Source organism: Lissotriton vulgaris, chromosome 2_1, assembly GCF_964263255.1.
Source record: "Lissotriton vulgaris chromosome 2_1, aLisVul1.2, whole genome shotgun sequence".
NCBI classification, from domain to species: Eukaryota; Metazoa; Chordata; class Amphibia; order Caudata; family Salamandridae; genus Lissotriton; species Lissotriton vulgaris.
In genome coordinates this window covers 1082269882-1082294997 of record NC_141687.1, presented here as the reverse complement: position 1 = coordinate 1082294997, position 25116 = coordinate 1082269882, and positions in this window count along the sequence as shown.

Sequence of the window (25116 nt, the reverse complement as noted above, 5' to 3'; positions counted from 1 at the left end):
ATGTTGTAAAACTGTGTATTTATTGAAGTCAAATCTAACACTTGTGGAACAGAAACAATGAGTCACTATGTTTCTCCTGTGTGGCACACTTTGTGCAGCATCTCTGACAGGACAGGGGCACACCTAGCATTACGTGTGAGAGATGGGAGTCATACCTTTCAGTGGAAGAAAGCCAAGTGCCTGACCTCCATCACTGTGACATCTTTGGCCGTGATTGTAGGACCTAGGTCTCTTGAAGTCACTGCGCCCCTTTAAAAGTGGAGGTGCAGTATTTGTTTTACAGCAAAGTTGGTCCAAAGGTTGTGCAATGTATTTATTTCCTGGTGAAGTAGATGCAAATATCCTAAGCTTCTCTGGGAGTCAAGCACAAATGGAGAAACACAGGTGAGAAACAGCAACCTGGAGAACTGGGGTGAGGAACCAATATGGAGGGCTAGTGGAATCATGGAGGACAGGGGTGAGGTAAAGCAACATGCAGGCATGGGTAAGCAACACAAAGGGCTGTACGGAAGCAATGGAGGAGGAGATGCTGGTGGGGGGGTAAGCAATTTGGAGAGTACTGGGAGGAAATTAAACTAATGGAGAGAAACTGCAAGATGGCAGGGCGAATATATGAAGATGCAACATATCTTTTAGAATCATGCACAATCAGGGAATTCAAGAAAACATGAATGGCTCTTATGAGTACAACGGTAGCAGGCGGGGGGGAGAAATACACTGTGGAGAGAGTTGGAGAACACATGAACTCTTCTGGTGTGATCAAACAAAAACAAAAAAATAGAGCGTCAGAAATAAGCAGTGTAAGGACTGAAGTAATGCATCCACGCCCCAGGGGAGGGACAAACACAGAAAGGGGAACTAAAGCCCAATAATTTAATGAATAACAATCAAGTAAAGAGAGTTACATTAAGACCAACCAATGGAAAGCAACGTACGGACGCTAAGCTCACTGTAAGCTAATTATCTGTCTTGTAACAGACAGCGCATAAGCTGTATTGTAAGTGAGACCTAAAAACACTTCCCATTGTCTTCGGTTTATGTGAATAGTCCTTCACTGTCATTCAGGTTTGAGGACTGACAGGGGCAGCCTTAGGCATGTGCAAGCTGTGCACCTGCACAGGGCCGCCAAACCCCAGGGGCTGCCACGTCAATACTGTAGTCTTGTGCTGACTCTGCCTAAGTGTGAGAAATTATGACGTTGCACGTTCATGCGTCCTCACGCACACACCAATTATATTTCGGCTCCTCAACTGGCACCGGCGTTTTCTAAATCCTGAGCTACGGCCGGCATTGTAAGGTAAGCGAGTTACTGCTCGATATCCCTCTTCTTCATTTGTCCTACGCTGCGCCAGACAAGGCACACACCCATAGCTGAACTGGCTTTTTACCGATTCTTTTTTGCTGCACGATACCCTGCGTGTCCCGTCTGAGGATTAGACGATGGCCTACCACCCCCACCTCTCTCATTTATCAGTAGGCGTTCGCCCCCCCGCCTTTAAATAATACCCCAACAGTATGTGCCCATTTTTGCAAACCTTTGTAAGACGGGGAGTTTTGTCTAACTCAGGAGACCCCTTCCCTGCATACAATGACCATGTTTGACTATGTAACCATTGCCAGCATTTATGAAATGCGAGCACGCCCCGCATTTGGTTTAAATCATGTCGCCCCTACTTCACCATTTTAACCTTTGCCAGTACCAGTAATAATTGTGAGTAGGCGCACATAGAGATAGGTTACGACCGAAACGCGTCTGTTTGTTTGCTGTGAATAAATCTATTCAAAACTGCCCCAGTGAGTGCTTTTTCCCGTGGATGAGAGTCTACGCTGGGGGAATGGAGCTGTAATATATATATATATATATATATCTATACTAATATAATAAAGAGAGAGCCCAAACCTTTGAGGCTGGTAATCTCAGGAACCACAGCACCAATCACAACACCCAATACAGCGTTGGAAAGGGCAGTTGCAGCAGAAGGACATAGGCTATGCAGACGCCCACCATATACATTTAAAAAGTAAAAGAACCGTGCCAGCTAAGTAGTCCCTTGTGGGCGTGTCTGCATTGTGCTGTGGGCGTGTGCTGGGGGCGTGACAAATGCTGGGGGCGTGTGGTACGTTCTGCCCTTCATGCCATGTCTCATATCGTGTGCTGTGGGCGTGTGCTGAGGGCGTGGGCGTGTGCAGGGCGCAAGATAACGGAAAAAAAAGCGAGTGTTGTGCCCAATATTTCATTGTTTTTTCTTCCCAGGTTCTGTACATTCCAGCTCCGGGTGTCCACCCTGCTCTCTTTAAATACCCCTGCACCTCATAATCATAACCCACCCTTACTCCTTAAAATACCCCAACACCCTTAAACACTAACCCTTCTAAACCCTATAAATATACCCTGTACCCTGTACCCCAAAACCCAAACCTATCCCTAAACCCTAAAAATACCCCTGTACCCCAAAACCCAAACCTAGCCCTGAACCCTATAAATACCCCTGTACCTCAAAACCCAAACCTACCCCTGAACCCTAAAATACCCCTGTACCCCAAAACCCAAACTTAGCCCTGAACCCTAAAAACACCCCTGTACCCCAAAACCCAAACCTACCCCTGAACCCTAAAATACCCCTGTACCCCAAAACTCAAACCTACCCCTTAACCCAAAAAATACCCCTATACCCCAAAACCCAAACCTAGCCCTGAACCCTAACAATACCCATGTACCCCAAAACCCATACCTATCCCTAAACCCAAAAACTACCCCTGTACCCCATAACCCCAAACTATATCTGAACCCTTAAAATACCCAAACACCCCTAAAAATATACCTCAGTACCCCAAAACATATACCCCTATACCCATACTTACCTTATACAAACATAAAAAAAACATGCTTTTACCATTCATGCATTTACAACGAATTTCGTTGTAAATGTATGCATGGTAAAAGCATATAAAATGTAATGCCATGCGTTATAATGGCATTGCTGAGTCATGGCTAAAGTATGCGGAAAGAAAGTTGCGGAATAATGGGTGTTTACCCTCCCCCGGTAAGTACATTGGTGGCACGGCGGCCCACATCTCCAGCAACATACTCATATTTTTTCACCACCGATTTGAAAAATGCACAGGTCTCTCTCATTGATGGCCAGCACCGACATACACTTTTAGACACACCTCCCGCTACAAGTTCTAGAATTGCGAACTTTAGAGCTGGGGAGCTACGTTCGAATCTCGGCATCAGCTCAACATCCTGTGATTCCAGGCAAATAACTTTGTCTCCCCGTGCCTACCACAAATGAATGTGTTCTTCTGTAATGCAAATTGTGCTCATGCCATGTTGTCGAGTTCGCGCTATATAATATTGCAAGGATAAATAAAGTAGGGAAACTCAAGTTCACACACTACTGAACGCGCACTCTTAAGTGCATCAGCAGTGCACTGTGAATCGGAAGTTTCACAGGCCTGTCACAGATAAGAAATGCTATCAAAACGAAATCCTACAAAACAATATACTACTGGCCGGCAGCAATTCATACCCGGACAGCGTCGGGACGGGCTGCTAGTATATATATATATATATATATATATATATATATATATATATATATATATATATATATATATATATATCCGTCACAGTCCAGGACCCCAAATTGGACTGGCCACTCAGAAGCTGATTACCTCTTTATTGCAGCATGCTCGTGGATTTCAAACCGGAAAACACTTTCAATCTGCATAAAATGCCAAACGCGTTTCGAGAGTTTAGCATACTCTCTTCTTCAGTGGCTTGAAGTCAAAAGGTGAAGTGGCAGCATGTTTCGTATTTAATGTCAAGCACCTGCCCTCCCTTTGGCGTGGCCGCACACGGCCTTCTGGGCGCTGTAGTTCCAGAGCTGTATAATCCAAGTGGATGCGCACTTCATCATAATTAAACATATTTACATCCCAAGTGGGTGAAAGTCAAGTGTCCTGCCCTCATTCCACGCTGCTTTGTTGCTACAATATGGTGCGGGCTCGCATGCATACCTGGATAGCGTCCGCTCCCCTTCCGCCTTTAGACGCTGTAACCATCCATGGTGTCAGCCAAGGTCGAAGTTTAACTCAAAGGGCCAAGTTCTTTCACCCACTTGGGATGACAAACAAAGTCATAAATTTCAACCCGATAGGGCGGAAGGTCCAGAGAGCCCCACTGTATACTCCCCCAATATCACCGTGGCTCAGGCCCCCTTGTAACTGATTAAATTAGATGTTCCGTAATCACCTGCTTCCTCACTCATTGCGCCAGTTATCAAGAGCTCTGTTATAGCTCGAAACGCGAATGGCAGTATCGAAAGGCTTGGAGACATACTGATACCCCTTCACCTGTGGCATCGAGTGCTGTTACCCCTGCGAGTGTGGCAAATCCTCAAGGGCAACTTTGGTGGAGAGAATATATATATATATATATATATATATATATATATATATATATATATATATATATATATATATATATATATATATATATATATATATATATATATTCACTGAAAAAACCATAGGTTTCACACCAGTTATAGTTAGGAATTAGCATTTAAAAAACCTATTAAATTCACTGAAAAAACCATAGGTTTCACACCAGTTATAGTTAGCTGGAAATTTTACTGATATAAAACCATTGAAATTCCCACGTTATAGTTAGTCGGACTCACTATAACTTGCGCGTGCAATGCACTGCTGATGACGTCACATATTACATCATTCATGACATGGTCAGTGACATCACTCATGACACTGATGACACCATCCAGTGAATATGTGTCTTTCTGAAAAATAAATATTAGTGAGTAATGTTTAAATATTTAAATATATATATTAGTGTTTCACTTTGTGTATAAGTGGCTACATGTGTTGGTAAGTAGCTACATGCGTATGTATATGGGTTATTAGATGTTTCTCTTAGTATCAGTATGAGTGTCTATATGGTTTGGTGGGGGTATTACTTAGCACATAGATGCATGAGTGACTGACTCTCTGTTTGTATGTGTTTTGAAGACAGCATATGTGCAGGACTGTATGGGTGGATGAGTGTGTATATGTGTGTGTTAGTGAGTGAATGACTGTCTCACTAGTGTCTTTATCAATAACGACATATGTTTTAATCTAGTATATGTGAATATTGATGTATATAAGTGAGTATATGTGAGAGTGAGAGATTGAAAGAGTTCCTGTTTAAATAAGTATGTGTTTCTATAAGTGATTGTTTAAGAGAATAAATATGTGTAATTTTCAATAGAAGTAAGGTGGAAGTGTGTGTATAACTCTATATTCAAATAAATGGATGTTCAATAGTTTATTTGCACGTGTGAGTATGTCTGTGAGTAACTTCTCGATGATTGTTGGTGTGTAACAGGATGTATAGGTGTATCATTTCATATGATGAGTGAGTATATGTATGAGTGGATGTGTATACAGATGGTGGAATTACTGAATTACTTGTAACTGATATGGGTATCTGCTTTTTTTTTTAAATTTCAGTTTCTATTTTTGAATATGTGTTTCAAGAGTTACATTACAGTGAAAGGAGGTCTGTCACTATGTCACAAGGATGGTGTCATCAGTGATGTCACTGACCATGTCATGAATGATGTAATATGTGACGTCATCAGCAGTGCATTTTACGCGCAAGTTATAGTGAGTCCGACTAACTATAACGTGGGAATTTCAATGGTTTTATATCAGTAAAATTTCCAGCTAACTATAACTGGTGTGAAACCTATGGTTTTTTCAGTGAATTTAATAGGTTTTTTAAATGCTAATTCCTAACTATAACTGGTGTGAAACCTATGGTTTTTTCAGAGAATTTCATAGGTTTTTTAAATGCTAATTCCTAACTATAACTGGTGTGAAACCTATGGTTTTTTCAGTGAATTTCATAGGTTTTTTAAATGCTAATTTTTAACTTTTTATAGGGCTTCATACCTATGTACTTTTTAGTGAATTTCTGTGCTTATTTTTTCAAAAATGTCTTTAGCTGAGAAAGGTATGTTTTTCTTAAAATGAACACTATAATGTATATTAAGATAATATTTTACTTTTTTTTTTATATTTGACTCTGGGGCGCTCCCGGTGCGCGTACCGGTGAACGCTTCGGTGCGCGTACCGTCAGCGCACCAACAAAAAAAAAAGAAAAAAAAAATTAATGAAGGAGTGACCATAAGGAATGGGGACAGAGAGAGTGGTGTTAAGAGAAAGAGAGCTAAAGGGAGGAACACAGAGGGACTGTGTAATAGATAGTAAGACAGATAAAAAGTGTAAGAGGAAGTAACTGAGAAAAGAAAAATGAATAAGGGAGCAAAAGAAAAGAAGAAATAGGAAGAAGACTAAAGCAGAGGTTCTGGGAGAATGTAAATGGATGATGAAAGTAAAAGGAAGGACAGTTAAGTATGGGAATGACAGGTAGTGACGGAATGAGAGGAAAGGAATAGTAGTGATGGAGGGAAAGTAAATAGCAGTGAATATAAGCAAAGAGGGGTGAAACAGGGTACATGTAAGTGAATAAGGGTAAGACATGGGGAATAATAGAGTGAAAGAAGAGACAGAGTAAAAGAAGGAGTGTCACAAAGGGACTAAGTGAACCAGTAAAAAAGGTAAGTGAAGGAGTGTGCATAGACAGAGGTACTGAAAGAAGTTGAATGTGGTAGGAAGTAAACATGGAAGAAAAGAATAAGTGAGAAAAGCAAAGTAAGGAAACAGGGGTGAGGTAGGGTGAGAGAAAAATAGTGAAAATAAAACCAAAGGTGATAACAAAAAAGATTTTGTAAACACACTTACCATATAATCAATGCAAACTTGTATCTTTGAAAGATAAAAGAAAAAACACGTTATAATTATTTAAAAATATATAATAAAATAGAAGCAACAGTTCATGAGGTTTAAAAATCTACAAAAGTTTACTAAGAAATGAAGCAATAGTGAAGGATAGAAAAACAGAAAGAAAGTAATGTAGAAAGAGAAAAAAAAAGGAAAAAGAAATAGAAAGAAAACAAATTCCTAAATATAAATAAGATACTAAAAGAATGTAAGATATCAAAACAAAATCAGTAAAGATAAGAAAATAAAAGAAAAATGAGTGAAAAGGAGAGAAGTCTGATTGAGAAACTATAAATAAAAAAGAGGAATAGAAGATGATTGAGAGTGAGTGAAGTGAAGTCACAGAGTGAAGGGATGAAAGGAATGAAGTTAGTATAGAACGATGGATAAAACAGGAGTGAGAGAGTAAGTACACAGAAAGACAAAAGGAAGAACTAAGTAAACTACAGTACAATGAGTGCGAAAGAAAAAAAAATGGAGAAAAAGAAAGAGAGGGTTAGGAAACTAAAGCAGTGGTACTGTGAGAATATGAAAAAGATAAAAAGTGGTGGAAGGAACAGAGGAAATGCAGACAGTTCCTATTAGATTGAGAAGTTGTGAATGAAGTGCACTAAAGAAACAGCGATGAAAAAAGAGTGTAAATTAGTAAAGAGAGGTAAATAAGGGTGAAAAAGAAAATGAGTGTAAGACAATGTGAACACAATATAAATTACACAATGCAAACTACACAATAACTTCTACAATATGTTACATTATTTATTTTTGCTGTTCTCAGAATATATTGAATTTCACTTAAATTAGTGAGATCCAAGTCTTCATCATATAACAGCGGGAAAAAAAAAACACAATCTAAAAGATTGTGTTTAAAAAAAAACATTCAAACATACATCTCATATATGTACACTAATCTTTGATTCACTTACTTTTCCGTGAGGCCAAATTGCAGATAGTGAAGGTCCTTTTGGTGGAAAAAAAGTCTGCTGTGCTCTATAACTTCCATTTCATCGACTTCCTATGAAAAAAGATCTAAGAACATCATATCTTACACTTTCCTCACGGCCAATTTGTGTCAGATATATCAGTATTTTTTACTTTGAGATCCACTTAAAGTATCTACATGAGATAAATAATTTAAAATATTAGATTAACTAACTAACTAACTAACTTTTAGTATCTATTCCCGTCTTCAAAGGCCAATTCCCTTTACTAAAACTTTTGTTTTAAAAACACTAGATAAGAATTTGTAGAGTCATAAGGCAAACGTTGTTTATAAGTCAAATGAGAATCATTGCAGTAACTCCATCCATTTTCAGATTTTAAGTAGCATGTATAATGTCCTGAGGTTGTCGAAGATCCATCATGATAAATAATAGCTTCAGTTGTAAAGGTTCTTCCTGAAATTGATAACTGAGAAGCTACAAAATTTTTGATAGAAGTTGTCAATTTAGTTCCATCAGGTCTACATCGTTGGAAAACTAAAATGATATACTGACCATAACTTTGTATGAATAATGTGGATAGCATTGGACACTTACATTGGGTACACACCATATTATGATCTGCTGCTTTAACTAGATTTTTAAATGATACTGATTTACAGTCTGGTAAAGTCAAATATATAAATCTTTCAGTGTCTATTCTAGTAGTACTTGATGAACTACAATTGTGGCAGTCATGCTGCCATTGATAAGAAAGGCTGAAAAGATTATCTACATCTACACCTTCATCTTCTAAAACACCAAACATATACAATAAAAATTCCTGACAATCCTGCTGAATGTTCTGTGAAAATTTATCTTGACCAGAACACATATCTAAAATATTTCGAATTTCTGTTACACTTTCTATTTGTGCTGTAACACTGCTACATTTCTCAAACACAGAATTCAATAAACCACACAATCTTTGATCCCGATTTTCAACAATCTGTTCTTGTAAACTTTTAAGAAAAAAAACAACATTAATCACTACATTAGCATAGCAGTTGACACCAGAACTATTTTCAAACTGAAATCCAACAACATTTTCTCCACAATTCTTTTTCTTCCTGTTTTCAATTACAGTTTTCTCTACTTTTTGTCTTTTTGCAACTACCTCACTACAATTATCCTCATTTCTTCTTTTTCGGCCTACCACACGTTTTTCAAACAGAGGATATTGAGGCAAATGTGGAGCATATTCTCTTCTTAATCTATTGTATTCTTTAACACAATCTAGATCTGCAGAAATCTTTGTCTCATCACACGCAATCAAGTACAATCCTGATAAAGTTCTGACTCGTGATAATGCCACATATGCCATACCCTCTTTAAACACAGATCTTCCAATGTTCACTAAAGCACCATCTACACTTAAACCTTGAGATTTATGAATTGTCACCGCATACGCCAAACAAACAGGAAACTGTTTTCGGCGAACATATAAGTCTTTTACAAGTAAAAATCTAGCAGAACCACGACTTATTTGTTGTACTTGTTCAATGCCATCAAATTTTATTTTTAAAAATTCAATTCCATCTCTATTTCTGTAATTCACAAAATCAACAACATAACCCATTGCTCCATTTACCAGACCTCTTTCAACATTTAAATTCCTTCTCAAAATGATACGACAATTTAAACACACATTCAGAGTCTTTTCAAAACCAGCTGTTTTGAAATACTTTTCTCCAATGAATCCAATTTAGTTTTCAAATTTTCAGACAAAACAATTGTTGCACCCATATGCTCTATTTTATCTATTGCTTCCAGTTTCACAATCTCTTCATTTTCTAACTCTAACATTTTGTTGTTGAAGATGGAACATTCTTGCAGAGTTGGCATCAAACATATCCCAGATTTCTTCTCAGTCATTTTTTTAAAAATATTCTCTGGAAGAATGTTTTCATTTGGATACAAATTTGAAATTAATCGACTATGCAAAGCTTTTTTCCCAAGCTCAGTCACTTTTCCAATTCTTACATCTTGTAGAATATTTTTATAATCTTCATCCTTGGCCTGTCGCATATTTTGAACCAGTTCAGCATATTTAAAATTTAGCCATATATTAACATTTCCAATGCTTCCAAGGGACTTCCTGGTATCTTCATGTGTGAGCATTTTAAACACTGGTTGTCCTTTTACTGGAGTCAACTGCAATAGATCTCCAAAAACAATAATGTGTTTTCCTCCAAATAACACATCATACTCTGTTTTAAGAATTTCTTGCATTCTCAAATGCACAAAAGCAAGCATTAGATTTGAGACCATGCTTACTTCATCAATGATAAGAAGTTTCATTTTCTTCAAGACTCTTGAAACTTCAGAACACGCATCTCCAGATAACTTGTTGTAATGCAATTTATTATCATGTTCAACTGGCAGCATCAATAAATGATGTAGAGTAATCCCTTTAATGTTATGTGCTGCCAGACCAGTTGGAGCAGTTACAACACAAGACAGTGGTGAATCAGTCCTTTTCTGCAGATAACTTGCAATGGCTTTAATTAGAAAACTTTTTCCTGTCCCCGCTTCTCCACTTACGTACAGTCGGACAGGGTCAAACGATATACATGAGCACTCTTTTTCCTCATGTCTGAATCCATGTTCAATCTGCTCTGTGACTTCATCATATATCTTTTTCTGCTCAATGTTTAGTTGCTTTACCAAATCTTCTAAGTTAACTCCATCCTCTTGAGCTTGTTCCATAGCTCTTTCCACCTCATCCATGGCAGTGGCAGCTTCATTTTGGATAATTGGTCCTCCTAGTGGATCCTGGCTCAATGAAGTAGAACTCTGACTATCTTGAGAACTGTTTCTAGCTATCTCTTCAGCAATTGTGGTTTCTTGCTCCATTTCTGCATTCAACATTTGCAGATAATTTAGAAAAATAGGACATTCTATGGTATCCTTAGTTGCATTAAAAGAGTCTTCATAACAGAGAAAATCTCCAAGTAGTTCCTCTTCTGTACGCCATGGCTTAAAGAGTTGCAAAAGAGCTAAATAGTAAAATTCTCTTTTGTCTGGAACTTCACAACTCAATTTTCGATGATTAATCAAATGGCCTTTTTTCTGCTTTACTAGACATCCTTCATAGCCAATGAGTGCATATTTTCCATTATTGATATCTTCTGTGATGTTCCTCTTATAACTGTAGTTTTGAAGAACTTCATACAAACAAGTGTTCTCAAGGTGAGTACTTCTATTTGGATAGTATGTATCCAACATATTTGTCTTCAAAATATCTGTACTGTTTGGTTCTTTCTCCGCCAAATATTCAATTTCTTGTACAGATTTCAAAACTCGGTTTCGTGTTGCAGCAAGACCAAGACTCACCCAAATGATTGTTCTTGATTTGGCATAGAGACTTGCTGATGATAACCGATCAGAACATTCATATGCTCCAATTTCTCGATGCGACAACATCTTCAGACTGAAACTGTATAATTTCTTGCTTAGACTCTTTTCATGTGAAATGTCCTCCCACATTTCCTTCAGTTCTGTCTTTTCTTTTTTTGTGATGTAAGATGTCACATATCGAGCCACAGCAATAGAGTTGTCAGCAACGAACTGAATATCCATGTTAGCATTCCACATGGACAAAATCACTGGGTTGTAATCGTTGATGTACTTAGATTCTTCATTTCTTTTCAAATTATATGTATTTTTGGGAGATTTCCTCGTCACAGTATGTCGTAGAGATGACATTAAATTATTTACTCTTCCCTTAGAAATCACTGGTCGAGGAAATGCAAAACGACATTTTGTGTAGTACTTTTCCTTGTTTTTAAATTTTCGACGACAGTACTTTCCACAACGATGAGATTGAAAACGTAAAACTTGTTGCCTTAAATTGTTTTCTTCAGTAGATTTTGGAACAGCACATGTTGAATACTCTTCAATGAAACTCATCACTGTTTCATCTGAATCTGATCCAAATTTGGGTGCATCTTTAATCCACAACAACATATGTATATGAGGAGCACCTCTCGCTTGATATTTCTTCCTCCAAAAGAAATCCAAAACCTCTCCAAGGGGTTGGTAATAAAAGACATCATAGCTTCAAATCTATGATTAAAATATCTGCAAACATTCACTGGATCTAAAGAACACAGTTCTCCTGGTGTTTTCAATTCTAAATTTTCGTATGTTTTCATTTGCCTCCCGTAGAAATTGAAGTAAATCGTCCCATGCATACTCAGCACAGCTAAGAGTGAGGAACCATGTAGGAGTTCCTAAGTTTCTTAGCATACATTTCAATTCTCCATGACGACGAAACCAATACTCGTTGGTTCCACGTTGACATGCCATGAGATTGATTAGCTGAGATTCCAAAATACTGTCTTGCAGATTAACTTTCTCCATAAAGTCCCTTGCACAAACATTTTGAAAATGAGCTCCACTTTTCAATATATGATTAACTGCATAAGAAAGCCCAGACAAATCACTTTCAAACAGAAGATGAAATAAATATGGAATACATTGACGAAACCTTGGATCTTCAGCATATAATCTTAGAGTCCGGTATTCAGCTGCAGGAATTTGAACTGGTCGATCATCATATCGTCCACCACAACCTGTTAGAAATAATTGTGGAAAACAACGAGCTTCCAAACTTTCTTCCCATACACTAATGGGACTTCCTTTTGCTGCTTTCATTTGAAACAAGTCAATTGCATTTCCCATTACTTCTTTTGAATGCAAAGGATGAACAGTATAATGTTCATATATTTTTTCAGTTCTAGACACATCAACTTTTTCAATTTGACCGACTGAAGAATCACTATCTTCTTCTATAGCTGTTTCCTCTGCTCCAACACTTACATCTTTGTAGTACTCGTTGTTTTTGACCAAATACAACGTTGCCTTTTTGACTTTTTTAACATCCACTAAATCTTGCCAGATTTTCTTACTCTTTGTTGGAACTCCATTAACTAGAATAACTAAAGGATCTTCTTCTACTCTTTCTACACCAATTGTATCAATATTTTTCTTTACATCTAGAGGCAAATAAACAACTCTTCCCTTTAATCCTCTCAGTAAATCTGATGGAGGCAATTTCCCTGTCTTAGGCTCCATGCGTACAATAGCCTGAAAAGGATGGACACATTGAATCAAAATAGATTCATAAGTATTTAGATCCATCAATTCAGAAGGAATATCTATCAACTGAAGATTATTATAAACTGCTCTAGCAGGCATTTTATTTTCATTTAATTTATTTAAACAATAATTACAAATACGCTGATCCAAACTCAAATCAAATGTATTCTCCACCAACAAATAACTTACAAAATCCTTCCATTCACTATTATTTTCCAATTCACTTTTTGCATATAAATCAACTAACCTAGTCTGAATTTTATAATGAGTCCGTCGACAACACACACAAGTTAAATTAGGCCTTTCACTTGCTTTCACCTTAAACTTGATAATTTCCTCATCAAACTTTTCAATACTTGAAATCTGTCCATTATCTTCTGCATTACCATCCATTACTATATCTATTTCTACACTGTCCTCTTTGTTCCCAAAATAACAAAACTCAATTTCTTCACAAATAGTCTTCACATCCACTTCAGATCCATGCAAAAGAGCACTGTTTAACTGTTTAAGCTTAAGTGCGGGACTTTTTGCATAATACAACTTTCTCACTAATTTCCTCACGTTATTATGATGCACTGCTAACATCCTAAAATGATGAAAAACACTCCGACAAACTTTTCTAGAAAGACAAGCTAGTGAATGCCCATGCAAACCTGTGCTTTCTCTCACTCTACAAGGATCTAACTCTTGCAGGATCTTCATTTTTTGTTTGAGACTTTTCTTACTATATGTACGTAAGAAATTTCTAAGCAAATCGATTGATTCCTGTCGCACACTACAAATACTACTGCATTTCCATGTGTACACTGGACCCTTAGTACGTCTCCCTAAAACTTCATCAGCTAACACCTCTTCTGCATCTCTAGATACAAGTTTCTCTTTTTCCATCACACAACCATCTTTCACCTCATATGCTCGACCACTGGTGTCAACTGCATGCACCAAATCATTTTCCTGACAGTAACTCTCCTCATTGAAAAAAGGCTCAGAACTTGAACTATGCATCCATTCACCAGAAAATACTTCACAAAAATTACTCCGATTAATAATTCTTTTCCATCTACTGTTCGATTTGAAAACATCAATGGCCTTATTAAGTATCCTAATTCTATTGATTATTAAAATAAATAATTTTTTCTTAACTTCAAAAGCCTGATCAACAATCTTTTCTACACTTTTCTTTTTCTTGTAAAAAGCAGCTCTCAGTTTACTTTTCTTATCATTTTTTAGCAAATTTAAAACTACCCTATTGCGAAACATTCGCCTACGAATGTCCCTAAAAAGATTTACCCTTCTATTGCAATCCATTCTCTTCTCTCCTGCTCCAATGGAGACATTTTTTGTGGGCCTCTCCTTCCTTTTTAGATTTGTTGACTTTTTCTGTATATTCACATTAGCAATATCATTTTTTTTTCTACGACATATGTTGCGAAGAAAAGACTTAATTGGCTTACCAGAAACTTTTCTGGTGTTTTTTGAAGTAGTTGTTGAAGAGGATTCCATAAACTCTGTTGTTGATGTTCTCCTTTTCCGTATGGTATTTTTGATAATTCTTTGCCTTGAAGGCATTTTTGCTTGCTTTTCAGAAGTTGATTTGAATCTGTTGTTCTGTTAAAAAAACACATGAAAGACCACTATTAGCAAACAACAAAGTAATGTTAAAAAACAAACAATATAAACAATAAATTGCAACATATTTAAGTTTATACAATAGCAACTCAGGGCCTTATTTATAAAGGCCTTGCGCCACCAGTGCGTCACTTATTACCCATGTTTAAAGTGATGCATCAGCTGCACAAGGCAATCATAAAAAAGGGCCAAATGCAAATACCAATCAATTGCACCCCAAAATCGATTTTTGAATAACATGTAAGAATCACTGCGCAGAACCTATGTACAACCACTCAATATCAGCAAACAAAGTCAGGGCCTTATTTATAAAGGCCTTGCGCCACCAGTGCGTCACTTATTACCCATGTTTAAAGTGATGCATCAGCTGCACAAGGCAATCATAAAAAAGGGCCAAATGCAAATACCAATCAATTGCACCCCAAAATCGATTTTTGAATAACATGTAAGAATCACTGTGCAGAACCTATGTACAACCACTCAATATCAGCAAACAAAGTCAGGGCCTTATTTATAAAGGCCTTGCGCCACCAGTGCGTCACTTATTACCCATGTTTAAAATGATGCATCAGCTGCACAAGGCAATCATAAAAAAGGGCCAAATGCAAATTCCAATCAATTGCACCCAAAAATCGATTTTTGAATAACATGTAAGAATCACTGCGCAGAACCTATGTACAACCACTCAATATCAGCAAACAAAGTCAGGGCCTTATTTATAAAGGCCTTGCGCCACCAGTGCGTCACTTATTACCCATGTTTAAAGTGATGCATCAGCTGCACAAGGCAATCATAAAAAAGGGCCAAATGCAAATACCAATCAATTGCACCCCAAAATCGATTTTTGAATAACATGTAAGAATCACTGCGCAGAACCTATGTACAACCACTCAATATCAGCAAACAAAGTCAGGGCCTTATTTATAAAGGCCTTGCGCCACCAGTGCGTCACTTATTACCCATGTTTAAAGTGATGCATCAGCTGCACAAAACAATCATAAAAAAGGGCCAAATGCAAATACCAATCAATTGCACCCAAAAATCGATTTTTGAATAACATGTAAGAATCACTGCGCAGAACCTATGTACAACCACTCAATATCAGCAAACAAAGTCAGGGCCTTATTTATAAAGGCCTTGCGCCACCAGTGCGTCACTTATTACCCATGTTTAAAGTGATGCATCAGCTGTACAAGGCAATCATAAAAAAGGGCCAAATGCAAATACCAATCAATTGCACCCAAAAATCGATTTTTGAATAACATGTAAGAATCACTGCGCAGAACCTATGTACAACCACTCAATATCAGCAAACAAAGTCAGGGCCTTATTTATAAAGGCCTTGCGCCACCAGTGCGTCACTTATTACCCATGTTTAAAGTGATGCATCAGCTGCACAAGGCAATCATAAAAAAGGGCCAAATGCAAATACCAATCAATTGCACCCAAAAATCGATTTTTGAATAACATGTAAGAATCACTGCGCAGAACCTATGTACAACCACTCAATATCAGCAAACAAAGTCAGGGCCTTATTTATAAAGGCCTTGCGCCACCAGTGCGTCACTTATTACCCATGTTTAAAGTGATGCATCAGCTGCACAAGGCAATCATAAAAAAGGGCCAAATGCAAATTCCAATCAATTGCACCCAAAAATCGATTTTTGAATAACATGTAAGAATCACTGCGCAGAACCTATATACAACCACTCAATATCAGCAAACAAAGTCAGGGCCTTATTTATAAAGGCCTTGCGCCACCAGTGCGTCACTTATTACCCATGTATAAAATGATGCACCAGTTGCACAAGGCAATCATAAAAAAGGGCCAAATGCAAATACCAATCAATTGCACCCAAAAATCGATTTTTGAATAACATGAAAGAAACACTGCGCAGAACCTATGTACAATCACTCAATATCAGCAAACAAAGTCAGGGCCTTATTTATAAAGGCCTTGCGCCACCAGTGCGTCACTTATTACCCATGTTTAAAGTGATGCATCAGCTGCACAAGGCAATCATAAAAAAGGGCCAAATGCAAATACCAATCAATTGCACCCAAAAATCGATTTTTGAATAACATGAAAGAAACACTGCGCAGAACCTATCTACAACCACTCAATATCAGCAAACAAAGTCAGGGCCTTATTTATAAAGGCCTTGCGCCACCAGTGCGTCACTTATTACCCATGTTTAAAGTGATGCATCAGCTGCACAAGGCAATCATAAAAAAGGGCCAAATGCAAATTCCAATCAATTGCACCCAAAAATCGATTTTTGAATAACATGTAAGAATCACTGCGCAGAACCTATGTACAACCACTCAATATCAGCAAACAAAGTCAGGGCCTTATTTATAAAGGCCTTGCACCACCAGTGCGTCACTTATTACCCATGTATAAAATGATGCACCAGTTGCACAAGGCAATCATAAAAAAGGGCCAAATGCAAATACCAATCAATTGCACCCAAAAATCGATTTTTGAATAACATGAAAGAAACACTCCGCAGAACCTATGTACAACCACTCAATATCATCAAACAAAGTCAGGGCCTTATTTATAAAGGCCTTGCGCCACCAGTGCGTCACTTATTACCCATATATAAAATGATGCACCAGTAGCACAAGGCAATCATAAAAAAGGGCCAAATGCAAATACCAATCAATTGCACCCAAAAATCGATTTTTGAATAACATGAAAGAAACACTGCGCAGAACCTATCTACAACCACTCAATATCAGCAAACAAAGTCAGGGCCTTATTTATAAAGGCCTTGCGCCACCAGTGCGTCACTTATTACCCATGTTTAAAGTGATGCATCAGCTGCACAAGGCAATCATAAAAAAGGGCCAAATGCAAATTCCAATCAATTGCACCCAAAAATCGATTTTTGAATAACATGTAAGAATCACTGCGCAGAACCTATGTACAACCACTCAATATCAGCAAACAAAGTCAGGGCCTTATTTATAAAGGCCTTGCGCCACCAGTGCGTCACTTATTACCCATGTATAAAATGATGCACCAGTTGCACAAGGCAATCATAAAAAAGGGCCAAATGCAAATACCAATCAATTGCACCCAAAAATCGATTTTTGAATAACATGAAAGAAACACTGCGCAGAACCTATCTACAACCACTCAATATCAGCAAACAAAGTCAGGGCCTTATTTATAAAGGCCTTGCGCCACCAGTGCGTCACTTATTACCCATGTATAAAATGATGCACCAGTTGCACAAGGCAATCATAAAAAAGGGCCAAATGCAAATACAAATCAATTGCACCCAAAAATCGATTTTTGAATAACATGAAAGAAACACTGCGCAGAACCTATGTACAACCACTCAATATCAGCAAACAAAGTCAGGGCCTTATTTATGAAGGTCTTGCGCCACCAGTGCGTCACTTATTACCCATGTTTAAAGTGATGCATCAGCTGCACAAGGCAATCATAAAAAAGGGCCAAATGCAAATACCAATCAATTGCACCCAAAAATCGATTTTTGAATAACATGTAAGAAACACTGCGCAGAACCTATGTACAACCACTCAATATCAGCAAACAAAGTCAGGGCCTTATTTATAAAAGCCTTGCGCCACCAGTGAGTCACTTATTACCCATGTTTAAAGTGATGCATCAGCTGCACAAGGCAATCATAAAAAAGGGCCAAATGCAAATACCAATCAATTGCACCCAAAAATCGATTTTTGAATAACATTTAAAAATTACTGCGCACAACCTATGTACAAGCACAGAATATCACTTTTGAAACATCACTGTTTCCCCAAAAACAAATCCTTTATCTTTCAAATGTTGATATCAAGCATTATCAAAAATCCAAAATCTAATCAACAGCAAACAAAGTCAGAGCCTTATTTATGAAGGCCTTGCGCCACCAGTGCATCACTTATTACCCATGTTTAAAGAAGTGATGCATCAGCTGCACAAGGCAATCATAAAAAATGGCCAAATGCAAATACCAATCAATTACACCCAAAAATTGATTTTTCAATAACATATAAGAAACACAACACAGAACTTATATACTAGCATACCATTTGACTTCTAAAACATAACTATCTGCTTATAAATATTCTCCATAGAGCAAACAAGTCTCTATGTAAATTAAATAAATCATTACTTACCTTTACAAAAGCTTTGGAAGATTGAAAACAGTGTCAGACACACACACCAATTTCTCTTTAGCAGAGCAAAAAGTGTGCACTCAATACACTGAAACCACAGACTGGCATAGAAAATCTCTAACTTTGTACACATATGCCTTAATTCAACCAATCAAAAGTTTTCCCTCACTATTTTCAAACCAACACCCTTCCCCCTCTCAGATCTTTCTATCTGTTTCCATAGCAACTCCCTCCTAACTGAACTCTCAGGTTCAAAAGTTTATTGTACAATGTTGCAAATTAACTCAGCAAGGCTGTTTGACCTCTCAATACACCAGCCTATCCAGAGTATTTTAGCTTTTAGTGACTTTTTTTTAACCATTCAAATTGCTTCTTTAACACAACACAGCCATGCACCCTAACTTTAAGTTTTCAACTATCTGAATCCACCAATCATTGCTTCTGATTCAAAAGCAGTGAAACTCCACAATTATTTTTTTGTAAACTCCTACTGTTCCAACTGCCATTTCATTCCCACACATCATCTGACTGCATCAGAACCATCTCTCATCATGTTTTCAGTCTGGATCCTTGGACACAGCTACATCCACTGGGCTCAAAGGTATGCAGATAGCAGACATTTTCACAACCTTGATTTATCAAATGTGGAAATCAAGTGGATTGGCCAGAGAGGATTAAAATGTCACCAATTGATACCATTGGTGAAAACCTTTATGCATTTGCCAAAACCTGACCTCTTAATAGTGCACTGTGGTGGAAATGATTTAGGCACTATGACTGGGGTTGGTCTGGAAATGCTTTTAAAGGACACCTTTGATCAATTAATGACACTCTTTCCACAAACTGCCTTGGTATTTTCCAATATATGCCAAAGACAGAAATGGAACTGGTCCAACCAATTTTGTCCACAATTTGAGAAAGCACGGAAACATGTGAATAAATCTGTTTCTGCTTACATGAGAGACTATGGAATGGGTTCAATATACAATAATAACTTGCGTTACAACATGCAAGACATCTACAGAGGAGATGGTGTGCACTTCTCAGATGAAGGGAATAGAATATTCCTCCTGAATTTAAGAATGTGCATTGGAACCTACTTGTAGGTACCTAAATCAACCACAAAACCCAAAAGCTCTTTTCAGAGCTACCCTACCTCTGATCATTCAAAACGTTTATCTTTTTCTAACTTTTTTCACTATTTTTCACCAAAGTACGCTTTCCGGTACGCTTAACGGTGCGCGTACCAGGCGCTCCCCCCGTGGAAAATGAAAGAATTTTTTTTTTTTTTAACCTTTATGAGCCTCCTAAGCCCCCCTCAGAAAACCTAGAGGGTCAAGAAGTCTCTACCGTGCCCCCTTCTACCCATACCGAACATTGTTTACCCTCCATCTTGTGTCTCGATTGTACCGAAACACAAAATGGAGGACTCCCGTAACGCTGCCGGTGCGCGTAAAGGAGCGCGCACCAGTAAGCGCTCGATAAAAAAAGGTGGGAAAGCAATTGACAAAAAAACCACTAGAGACACTTTCATCAAATATAGAATAGGCCCTACTACATAGCAGTCCCTACCATTTACCCAAATTTGAAGGAATTCCATTGAGAAAATTATGCTGTAGGCCTGACTAAATATCCTGAGGTAAATTACATGACAAAAACACATATGAAATGTTAGAATTTACAACCAATTAAAAACTTTCTTTCATTTTCTACGATTATTTCCTGACGTTTCATTGGTTAAGTACAAGAATATATATAAAAGAAGAGAGGGAAACACAGCCATTTTGACTACTGCTTCCAGAAGTACATTTGAGAACAAATTACACTGACAACTTCAACTGATTTCTCCAAGGTAAATTGTTATTATGGAAGTATATTGTACACTTTAAGTTAATTTCTGAAAAAATATTCTGTTAGTTATATGCTATCCCTCTGTAAAAATTATAGATAGAGATAGACTTCTCTGTAATAGTTATGGATTGAGTTAGGCTTCTCTGGTATACAGTACCCTAACTCTACTAATATAGTTAATTTGTATGCAATTTTCAGAAAGAAAATGGAAGGAGAAAATCAAGGAAATGTTACTTCTATCAAAATAAAGGTGGAAAAACCAGAAGACCAAAAAGATGAAGTAGATTTCATGGATGACTCTTTGGATGAACAGTTAATAGAATGTTTGGAAGAAATGGAATCATGTACTTATAATTATGAGGAAATTCCGGACAATATTATGTTAGAAATTTTATTAAATTATGAAAAAGAATCAGAGGAATAAATTTATATTTAATAATTTCAAATTGTTTGAGACAATATTCATTTTTATATGTAATTCATAAAGTATTACCAAACATGTTTAAAATATAAAGTGAGACTTATAGTATACTGTTCAACTATTTTTCTGTTACATAGTAAGTTTACTCATAGTTACTACCTTTCTCCCACTATATTATCTCATATGAATATTTACACCTCATTTTCATAAGGGAGCAGGATAGACTACTCATGATCCCCTAGAAATTCGCAGGGAGTGCTTAAAAGATCTGTTTCTCCTTTCCAGACAGACTATGTTATGAATTCCATATACCACAAAAAATACAATAACAACATGCAAGATGTCTACAAAGAAGATGGTGAACATTAAATTTAAGTCTCTTCATTAGTACCTACATGTAGGTACTTACATAAAATAAAAAAAATTAAAAAAAACAATTAATAAACATACAATTTTTTGAAGTGATTATTTTTCCATAGTACCCTCCTCGATACGCTCCCCGGTGCGCGTACCAGGCGCTTCCCCCGCGAAAATCGAAAAAAAAAAAAAAAAAAAAGGTGAGACCCCGCGGGGCCCTTTAATGGCCCCCACATCAAACCTAGGGGTACAGGGGGTATCTACTCTGCCCCCTTATGGTCATTTCCCCCTTTGTTTTGGCCACCTCTCGTGCCTCTTCTTCTCTCTCGATCCTACCGAGACACAAGATGGCGGCCGCTCCGGACTGTTTAGAATGTTTACAGACAACTGAGAGCCAATCAGCTTCCTGCGCGCAAGTCGCGTGGCGCGCCTGGAGCGCTCACCGGTGCGCGCACCGGAGAGCGCCTATAGATATATATATTTTTTTGAACCTAAATTACTCAAAATCCACTGGAGCACATATCTTGAGACATAGCAAAGGCACATCGGGCTACCAGTCCGTACAATTTTGCCAAGTTTGGTGGAAATCCATTCAGCCGTTCGGGCTAAAAGTGAAATCGACCGCCCTATGGAAATTAACATGGGGAAAACGCGTTTTGGGACCCCCCTTTTATCTCAGCCCCCGCTTGACGAATCCCCCCCAAACTTTCAAGGAAGGACCGGAGCTCGACGAGGCCATTTTCAGGAAATTTTCAGGCAGATTCGTCAACCGGTGCCAGAGTTATTCCAAATAGAATTTTGAGATTTAACATTGAAAAAAATCCTAACTATAACTACCTACTGGCGACCGCCAGTAGGTAATATATATATATATATATGTGAAGCAGTTTTAACCCTGATTGGTGTCGGCGCTCTTTTCTCAGCGTGGTGCAGTTTCGTACGACCGGGTTAGTCGTTCAATTATCGCTCAGGGTTCCCAGCAGGGAAATGAAAATGCACTCACTAGTCACAGCTCAGTTACAGTGGTTTATTTCAGCAACCTGTACCCAACGCATTTCGCTTCTTACAAAGCTTGCTCACGGGATGTTGAGCCGGTTTCTAAGTCCTCCTTTTAAACACAGAGTCATGTGACTTCCTGTGAAAATAGTAGATGCATTCTGGTTAATGTAGTACCCACTCCATTTTCGTCACCAGTTTGCTCCTTTTTATGTCCTTGTGCAATTTCTAACGGAAAGATAAAAAGGAGGGGAGTGCAAATGTTCGTGTGCAGACAAATTAATTGACTCTTTAGTGAGTTTGTTCAGTTTTCTTCCAATGAGCCCATTGAAATATTTGTGTCACTTGTTACTGTTCCCAATTTTTGGTTTGTTGTATCAGCATTCCGGTCGCACAGTGTTTCAACGTTGTTTGAATTTGTATGAGATTCCCTCTAGTGGGTGAGTGCAACAGTAAGGAAAGTGTTGGATAGCGGGGATGTAAAAATGTATATTCCCACTCCAACAAGTGTAACAGTAGGGAAAGTGTTGGATAGCGGGTGGGTAAAAATTACTATTCCCACTCTAACGAGTGTAACAGTAGGGAAAGTATTGGTTAGCGGGGGTAATAATTTACTATTACCACACCAGGGAATGTAACAGAAGGGAAAGTGTTGGATAGCGGAGAGGTTAAAATTACTATTCCCACTCCAGTAATTGCAACAATAGGGGAAGTGTTAGATTGCGGGAGGGTAATAATTTACTATTCCCATTCCAGCAAATGTAACAGTAGGGAAAGTGTTGGAGAGTGGAGGGGATCAATTTAATATTCCCACTCCTGCAAAATAATTAACATTAAATAAGAAATAATTAATTGGTCAAAAATAATTCACCTCACACCTCCAGTAATGTAAAATAATACACAATTAACTAAATTTATTAACTATTAATTAATCAATTATTAACAATAAACAAGCCATTTATAAACCATCAAAAATGACTTATATCACACAATTAAATCTATAAAAAAAGTTAAATAAATATTATATTAAAAAAATATTAAAATTAAATTACTTCCAACTCTACTCCCCTATCAACCCACAACCCACTCCTAAAATAATTACACAATTAACATATTTACCAATTAATTATTAATAGTTAATACCTAATTAATACCTAATTAATAACATGGTTTTAACACAATTAAAAATATAAAATATTAAGTACATAAATCTTAATTAATACAAGTATTAATTAATTAATTAACTATAATTAAATTACTTCCCAAAAGAACAAGAAGTGAGGGATACAGTCTAGGATTGACTTCTTCTTAATAGATCAGGGGCTACTGGAAAAAACCTTAAAAGTAGCCCATCTCCCTGCTTACCTTTCAGATCACTCAGCAGTACAAATGATAGTTGCATTAGAGGATATAGCGAAACCTTCAAGGTGGACGATGGATCGCTCAATTCTTTTAAATTCTGAGATTGTTCACCATCTCAGGGAGGAGACAAAACATTTTTTTGAGATCAATAATGAAGGGATACCAACACACATAGTTTGGGATACATATAAAGCGGTGATTAGGGGCACTCTGTTAAACCTAGCCTCCCATAAATCGAGAGAGCTTAAAAGAAAAATACAAAATATAGAAGAAAACATCTTATCATTAGACCAGCAAATATTTACAGATCCAAAAGAGCCAGCTTTGGAAGAAGAGAGACTTAATCTAAAAAATAGGCTCTCTGAAATCCTAGAAGATAAATTGAAAGAAAGATGGGAATGTAGCAAGCTGGCACATTATGAATATGGGGAGGGCTGCGGAAAATTACTGGCTTGGAAAATAAGAACAGGTAGGTCTAGAAAAAAAATTCTATTTATAGACCCAAGTAACCCAACACATAATGGAGCAGAAGAAGATACTATAAAGCAAGAATTCTTAGCCTTTTTCGGTGATCTTTATTCTGATGACTGTAACCCATCTAAGGAAGAGATTGACATATTCCTAGAGGCTCAACATATCCCAAAACTAACTCAAGAAGCGAAAGATAAATTAAATTCAGAAATCACAAATCTAGAAGTTGAGGAAGTTATTTTAAACTTAAAAAGAGGTAAGGCTGCAGGTCTGGACGCCCTCCCAAATGAGCTTTATATTAACTTAAAAGACACTCTTGTCATCCCCCTTACCACTCTCTTTAACAAAGTTTTTCTTGAAAACTGCAGACCTCCTGACTCTTGGAATGACGCAACTATTTCTATCCTCCTAAAACCGGGTAAAGACTCTAAGAAATGCGAATCCTACCGTCCATCTTAAATTGCGACTACAACATTTTTACCCAAATAATGGCAAAAAGACTTGGTTGTGTGATTGGTTCCCTAATTGACTCTAACCAAAAAGGCTTTGTGACAGGTAGAAATTTGCAAGATTTAACTCACGAGCTTATTGAAGCTATAGATATTGCTATCTGCGAGAAGCTGCCCCTCTCTATAATCACTATCGTTGCAGCACAAGCATTCGATAGAGTCAACTGGCTCAACCTGAGTGAAGTACTAAAAAAATTTGACTTAGGAACTAACATCTTGAATATGGTTAAAAACATCTACAATACTCCAAAGGCCAGAATATTAATCAATGGGGAGGTAACGGATCACATTTTAATACAGAGAGGTACTCGCCAGGGATGCCCCCTATCCCCGCTGTTATTCAACTTATATATGGAACCAGCAGCAGAGTGTCTTAGGAACCATCTAGCTATTGCCCCTTTCTCACACCAAGGTTGGCATAAAAAATGTAGCACTA